General features: G+C 36.9%; 1 pseudogene across 1 annotated transcript in view; it reads right to left on the minus strand.

Moving 5' to 3' along the window:
• Positions 1-8539: 8539 nt before the first annotated feature.
• LOC146488699 (chymotrypsinogen B-like) overlaps positions 8540-8551 on the minus strand; it is a 13651-nt pseudogene continuing 13639 nt past the window's right edge. Inside the window, exon 6 of the transcript XR_014865123.1 lies at positions 8540-8551. This exon is cut by the window's right edge and continues 66 nt beyond it. The product of XR_014865123.1 is annotated as a chymotrypsinogen B-like (transcript).

Raw genomic sequence — 8551 nt, forward strand, 5'->3', positions numbered from 1 at the left:
ATGTAGGATGTCATCAGTCAACGTTAGATCATTTTTAGGACAAGATAATTACGCTATTGTTTTTGGTATCTAAATAAGGTATTAAAGTAGAGGGCGTTGTCCCACACGGGGTAGGTCTTTATGGTCATTTTTAACCTGAACAGGGTCAGGGTCTCAAACACCCCAGTGGCAACCGTAAACCCACCCATGGGTCAAAGGTAATGAATATGAGAGGGATGACTTTTATCTGAAGGGCGTTTAAAACGAGATACAACGGAAAAACAAGGAAAACAATCATGCCTTATGTTCAATTATTTATTCTTATCTTTTCCACTTTGACGTCTTTGATCTACTTTGACTACTTTGATCTAGTTGTCCATGTTCATGTTCACCTCAAAATCTGCAAAAGAAATAAATACAAAACGTTGTTTTGCAAAATTATCCGACGGAGATAGAGGGGATAAGTGAAGGATAAATCGTCTTCAATAGTAGGAACATCATCATTGTCATCACCACTCTGACTAAGAAAACACCAACGAAAGAACAATCTACGGTACATAGAACTCTTCTTTTAACATTTTGTACTCTCTTTGCGTTTAAAACGGTTTGGATAATTTCAGCCTTGCCTAAAATTCGTTGGTACTCAAGGCCTTGTGTCGCCTTTCCCAATACGTAAGCTCAAATTGCATGTGAATAAATTAACCTTAAAAGCCATTTTAAGGACGGTGCCTCCTAATTCAATATTACTTTTGCCCAGTTTATGACTATGCTGGAAAAGTACATCTAAGCATTCTTCAAATATTTCGGAAAGCACGGCCTTTATACTTCCTGACCGTGAAACCAGCTTTGCTTTTTTAGATTACGCATTCTACAGTTTTTTTTTTTTTTTTGCTGAATAGGTCCTTTACTACAGGATCCGGTTCTTCTATTTTATCGCGGTTGTCCTTGCAGACAAAGTTAATTACTGGTTTTTATCAAACTTTTTAGAAATTCTGATAGACAAAGCTGCGAACAGAGTTAGTTTAACTGCACCCCACAAAAGAGGCCGTTTGTCAAATGTTCGTGACTTTCCGGCTTTCTGTGGTTTCGTTTTTACTCGAAATATGTCGTGCAGTTCTGTGTGTTCATGTGAATCGTCTTCAAGCGGAACTGTGTTCATTAAATCAAAAATGTTAACCAATTTTAACATCGATTTAGGGGAAAGGAATGAACATCTGGTCAGCCCTCCGAGTCTCGTCTAACCGTTTCGGCCTGGTACTGGTAAATGAGACATAAATCTCCATGACGACCTCAACAGCTTCATTGTACTTTTCGATCAGCGGTTTTCATTGTGAAGTTTGCCGCCATTTTATACTTCTGATTCGCAACAGTACGAACCTTAACCGTCGAATTTCTCGATCAGCCGTCGTTTTTTTTTTTTTTTATATATATATTTTTTCATTTTTCTGTAACTTACATTTTGAAATGATATATATTCCGTCGAATGAACGTGAGTAAGAAGTTCCAAATTAAGAATTAAATTGGCAATTGATCATTTTGTCATAAGCTTTGGCTCAAGCAATGTTGTTCGTACCGGTGGAACTCTCGCACGTCGTTGGAGTCCAAGTCTATACCAGGGAATATGAGGTAAGCAGGAGTTTTCGTATGTATGTTTAAGATTTAAACAGTCGTTTTCAACTGAATTCGCACTTGGGGACAATAACACCATATATATAAAGCTGAAATCTGAGGTCATCACTGGTTCATAGTTTGACATTATTCCTTGAACACCTTTGTTTATACCTGTGAACCATGATGTGAACCAGTAGTACATGTTCACCTTTCTGTGTTCCAGTATATTATGTTATATTTCAAATTAACTGCAAACAGTCACATATCAGGTTTCTTATTTGTACGTATTATAGCAGAAGACACAGCAATAGCAAGAAACAAGAGACCAACAACTTCTAACAAAAGAACCATTTGTGGCCTCTTCATATTCTTGCTCTAAAATTTTTTAATTGTTGAAATTATTGCTCATGCATCTAGTGTCATTTTCAGTTAGAACTCCTTTGATATTTTGGCACTGGTTGTTGATATTTTTTATGGATGGCAAAACTTGCATTGGAGTGCTGATAACCTTTCTGTGAATTTAACATCAAGCACCAAGTTGTAATTTATGAAGTTTTCAATGTTCTCTTTTTCCTCTGAAGAGTTTATTTATAGGATTCTTAAGGCTTAACAAATCGCTTAAATCCTACTGAAGGGGTTTTTTGCTAAATATTCTAATGCGCCTTATATGTACAAACTTGTTAATTTAAGGAGGCTCGCAGCAGTTTTTCTGGACTTAGGGTGGAAGTTTTGAAATTACAATCTCACATAAAAGATAAAATTTCATCTCCTAGTAGTGACAGGGGGACCAGTAAGGCCGGATTTTTGAGGTGGTTTCTCAATAATTTGAGGTGGCATACATTAACGCCGATGACGTCATGGCCTATTGTCTTGATCACTCATTATAAGCATCATCATGCTCTATTTTTAACTTATGGCAGTCATGGGCGGTATCACCGGTTTGACAGCTTTTTGAAGTTATCTTTGGATACATTATGTCATACAGTACATACATAAATACTTTATTGTATAGCTCCTCTTTGGAGGCCCTTCCGCCATACGTGAAAATAAAAAGAATAATAATGAAAACTATTTACATTTAATTGACAAAATAGAGAAAAAAATTACCATGAAAAAACTATATGAATTAAGAAGATTCTTAAAAAAGTCTCTTTTTCAAAACGCTAAGACTTTCCGTGTCTCAGAAATGCTTCGATAAATTATTGTAGACTTTTGCTCCACAGAAGGTAAAAGCCCTTTGGCTAGTCGCAAGCTCCAGGATTTACAATTTCTAAGCTAAAGAATCTGCATTCGGAAGTCTTTTTAGAAAAAGAAAAAATTAAATACGCGCGACCCCCACGCGTGTAACTGAGATAAAATAAAGACACATAACTACAAATGGCCCGTTTGTCTTCTTTTGTCCCTTTTGGCGTGGTTTTGACCTTTCAGGCCTGGTTATGGCCTTTCTGGCCTGTGTTTGGCCTTTTCTGACACTTTATATAACCTGACTTTTCCCGAAAACTTGGAAATAATGAAAAATATTTGTCGTGTGTGTTTCTCGCCCATATTAACTGAGCACCTTTCCCGCCTAATAAATAAAATAGATTCGTTTCAGGTTGAGCTTTATTAAGGATTAAATAGTTAATACAGTCTTTTGTTGTCTTTTTTTATTACAGTGCTCGGAGTAAGAATAATCCGCACACAGAGATTTTACAATATGTTTATCACAATAAAGTCGGTTATGTTTGATGTTGATGACGGTCCACCGTTACTTTCGTTAACAAGGGTCAATGCGCTTTTGGCTTTCAGATCAGAGACTTGAGCTCTTGTGTAACCTCTCTTCACGGTCCGTTAGTCACTAATTATGCAAGTAGCAGTGACCGATATCAAAACCTAGATTTGCATAAAAACTCTACTGAAAAAACAATTAACTGATCATAAACAATACTCAGCTTAAGAGCAATTCTCCAGGAAAGTGAAGCAAAGTTGGAAATGAGAATTTTTAACCCCCCTTCATATTTTGTGTGGAGGTTGGTTACTTGGAGGGATGAACAAAAACAACCATATTTGGATCGGGAGGTGTGTTGTTGCCATGGTAACGGCACTTGATCACGTCGGCCTGAGGTCTATGTTTTGACCAAAAAATTTACTCTCAAATAGTAAAAAAAAAAGTCTGGTTCTCGAGTCCATGTGAACCAATTCAAATGGAATTCATACAGATGGTAGAGCCACTCTCCCAGTTTATAAAATTTGCCGTTAAAATAATTAGGGTTTTATAAACAAGAAGAAAATGCTCGGCTTACTATGTTCCCTGTCAGACATTTTGACAAGCAGGAAAAACAAGCACAACCATATTCGTAATTTCTCCGAAAGTGCTCTTTTCACATAAACCAAATTAGTAGCAGAGATTACACAGGTATTGACGTTTATAAATATCATAAAATCTATTTGGGGAAAACTATATTCTGGCCATGGGTGCTGAAGACACCTGGGACAAATTGCAAAAAAAATAAAAAATTGATAATTTTGAAGGCTCTAGTATTTGGCTCAAACAGGCTTTAGAAAAAGAAAATCAGCTTCAAAAGTATCTTTTATCATCTTGTCTGCTACCTAAATTTAGTAAATAAAGTTTTGGCCAACGAATTTGGTGACATATAAATTGATACAAAACCTACCTTGAAGGTTTTTGGGGATTTCTTCAGGATGCCGTCGCGTGGTTCTCTCCAGTGTCTCTCCTTCGCACGCTCCGTTTTTTGGACCAAATCTAGCGCAGACTCTAATCTAACAGTTACTCCCATCGAATATCCAGTTTGCAGTGTTTCAGACCAGAGGTGATGACACAAGTTGCCCGCAGACACTTGACAAAGAATAGTTGACAAGGTCCAAAACATGGTCGTAATACTTGCGATTTCTGCCGTCGAGCACCTAAATTCATCAATATTATCAAACCAGGAAGTAAAGTAAATGTGTCGAGATCAATGTACAAAGCAACTGAGTGCCTTTCAACAATCCAAAGTAACGTCTTTGGCTAAAACCGAGTCAGATATTGCGATAGTCGACAAGCCAAGAACGGTGAATAAACTGAACGAATAGGCCGGAAGTCCGAGAAGCCCGACTGCTGACCGGATGTAACACAATGTAATGGCATGTAACACCGGATGTAAGTGTAATGATATCCTCTTGTAATGGGGTTGTTTTACAATGGCAATGGTGAAGAAAGCCAAAACAAAACAAAAACGAAAACAGAAAAACTGAATGAAAACAAAAACAAAGAAATGAAGCTGAACTGAAGCTTGGATGAAACTTGAACGCATGATCATAATAGCCGCACTCAAAAAAAAAAGATTGCTTTTTACACTGTGAAAATTCAATTACAAATACAGTTCTGATTAACTATTCGTGACAAGAGAATGGGAAATTCGCACGTGAAATGTTATATTTGTTTACCTGCACGGCAAAGAATAAGATCCATTTTGTCGCTGATTTCATCACGGTTTAAACCAAGTCCGTATGCTTGCACATGCCTGGAAATATCCCTTTGACATTCACTGAGTTTTATATTGTTTCCACTGCACTCACAAACGTCCCTTTTGGGATTTGAAAAAGAACAACTTTCCATTGTCCCGACCAGGATATTTTCCTTCGCACGACGATATGCAAATTTCCCTGACAGTGTTTTTGATCGACGGCACAAATTTACTTCCGGTCACCCCTCCCCCCACCAAAAAACAACAACAAACAAATAAATAAACAAACAGAAAGAATACCAAAATTTGGGCAGGTATTAGTTACTGAATGTGAAAATTTATCGGCCTGGAGAAGACTTATTTATTTCTGGAGGAGAGGTGGGTCAAACATTCCAACTTCGTAACTTCTGATGTGTACGCTAATGCCCCAGATCAGCGACGTATCTTACGTGCAGGCGATCCTTAACATCCAATAAGCAATGAATTAAAAAGCAAACAAACCCAGAAAACATGGGCGGTTTATGTTGTTGCGTAAAACTTTAAAACAGTCTTAAAAGCGGATCAAAACTCGTCCTTTTATCCCTCTATCAATGATATATTGTACCAAAAATATCTAAAGAAGAGACAATGCCATTGCCACAATGTCGCTTTATCTGAAGCTTAATAATAATAATAATAATAATAATAATAATAATAATAATAATAATAATAATAATAATAACAATAATAATAATAAAAATAATAATAACCAAGAACGCTTCTAATTTCAAAAGGGAAGTAACGATGCCAGAGTTTAAGAACAGAAAAGATAAATCAGCCACAGAAAATGCTAAGGCCCTGAAACACATATTCGAGTCTACGATAAAATTAATTAAAAAAAAAAAAAAGAAGAAAAGTGGAAAGACAAAGCATTGCATGGCCAGTATCCCAAAATCCTAGAGAAGCCCCACGTAAACACAATCGTCACCAAAAAATGGTTGTCAAACAATTTGAAAGGAGAAACTGAGGGACTACTGGTGGCAGCTCAAGACCAGGCAATAAACACCAGAAACTACCAGAAAGTAATATGTGGCCAACAAGTGGAGAGCAAATGCAGATGTGCTCGCAACATGAAGAGACAATGGACCATATTGTATCTGGATGTGAGGTATTAGCCAAAACAGAGTACATCTCCAGGCACAATAATGCTGTAGCATATCTCCATTGGAGTATCTTTAAAATCATGATGTCAAGATTACAGACAACTGGTACCAACACGCACCAGAGACTGTGATGCACAAGGAAGACAACAACATCACCAATATGTAGGACATGCCAGTCAATACTGGTAGAACTATAACAGAGAACAGACTAGACATCATTGTTAAAGATTTCCGTAAATTCCACCTGCAAACTGATTGATATGTCTGTCCCAGCAGATAGAAACATCTCACTGAAGGAAATCGAAAAGAAAAGAAAATACAGAGAATGTGGCATATGAAAACCATAGTGATCCCTGTAGTTGTCGGTGCGCTTGGTACAGTAAAGAAGGGGATGGTAGAAAACATCAAGAAAGTATCAGAGAGAGCTACTGTGACAGAGATTCAAAAGATCTGCATGCTGGGATCTTCACGAATCCTCAGAAAGGTGCTTAGCATCTGAATAGAATGATTGACTTGAGTGACTGATGCCCCAGGTGCATGGTTTGCACCCGGCTGATGCACAAAACGAACACCAGCAAGGACTGTTATAGAAGAGACAATAATAATAATAATAATAATAATAATAATAATAATAATAATAATAATAATAATAATAATAATAATAATAAAAGATAAACAATTGTTTTTGATAAAATATGTTATTTCATTATGAGGCCCAGATTTATTGTGAAAGTATTATTTCGGACCGCTCAAGTTGCATCTTGTTGGCACGTTCATTCATTATGCAAGTTTTGTGGCAAGGGCACTTGTGGACGTGATGGCAGGGAAAAAAAAATATGTCTTAAATCCGATCTGTTGGTTCATCTGTTTATTTAGTAATTATATTGCTAGTCAAAAAACTCATTCAAGCAACCATTGCATTATTTGTAAATGTTCAATATCTATCCAAATTAACTATTAATTTGGATACCGATCCAAATTAAACATTAATTTGGATACCGAAGATATTTTGAAACAATATATTCCTGACAAAATCAGCTTTATTTTTTACCCTTTAAATAATAAACAATATAATTAATAGGTAATGCGACTACATGCTTGTCCAATTTGGAAATAATTGGATTCAAAAAATTCCTCGGACTGCCAAATTGGACTCGGCCAACGGCCTCGTCCAATTCGGCAGTCCTTGGAATTTTTCTCATACAATTATTTCCAAATTGGACAGCATGTAGTCCTATTACATATACTAATTGTTGAAGTATTTTTTTTAGGAATTTTGTCAATTGTGTGCCATAATGTCACGATACCAGGGTCACGGGGTAGGGGCCCGGACAATCAACATTGTACAACCCTCTAGCGCTCATGACATTTGCATCAAGACACACATTATCGAGCGGACACAACTGCAGAGGAAAGAGAGCGGAAAACTAATCTAGATACCTAGGGACCAGCGTGGCATCTGATTATTTCGGTATTTCCATATAATCTTCCGTTTGAATTGCTAACATCTGGTTGTACAAAACGTTGACAACAGGTTGCTTAAAAATAGGCAACGTTGGCGTTAGCTTCCTTGTCAACAGTAAAAGAACTTGTATTTTTCTTCCTTAACCCACAGAAGTTTTAATCCTTATGGGATGTTTCGCCTCTATAAGCCTTTCTAATTCCCCTCCCTCCCATTCTCACTACCATTTCCTGTCTTCTGTAGAATACACACTAGTGGTGAAATGGCTTTTCAACAAAGTTGGAATGGGCTTTAACATCTCTAGCTCACTCTTTCAATGTCTATTGGGTCTGTTGTCGGATTGGTCCATTGCTAGGCAGCGAGATGTTTCAGAGTTTTGTCGTTTTAATTTACGATCATATCCTGTTTTTTGTCATTTCAAGGCAGACCGAACGAACTGATCTCATCTGGCACCTTTTTAAGGGTTAAAGGAAAGGCAGTGGAGCGCTGCTATCTAGAGAGAGGGTGAGGATTATGTGCACTCAAGGTGTCATCCTTTCCTCGATTGCGTTTGGATGTCGAATGAAGCCAAATACGAAAAGTTGCATGTTGAAAAATCGAGACGGCAAAAAATTAAGTATGTCAAATGAGTAAAGTATATTGCTAAAAGTGAAAAATCGAGTGTAAAATGTGTGTGGTTATGCCGAATGGATGTTGAAAATGAAAAGTACAATATAATGTCACAAATGTATAGTTGAATGTTGAACTGTACAATGTAGTCTGAAATGCAAGAAGTAGCTAGAATGAAAAATATAAACATCGAAATTTAAGGGGAGTGGAACTCCATACTACTTTTCAAACAATTTTGATTATCTTATGCCCTCCATTTCAAACATCATAAAACAAACAAACCAACGTGCTTCATGTTCAAC

Source organism: Pavona decussata, unplaced genomic scaffold (assembly GCF_977016875.1).
Source record: "Pavona decussata unplaced genomic scaffold, jaPavDecu1.1 SCAFFOLD_8, whole genome shotgun sequence".
Lineage (NCBI taxonomy): Eukaryota > Metazoa > Cnidaria > Anthozoa > Scleractinia > Agariciidae > Pavona > Pavona decussata.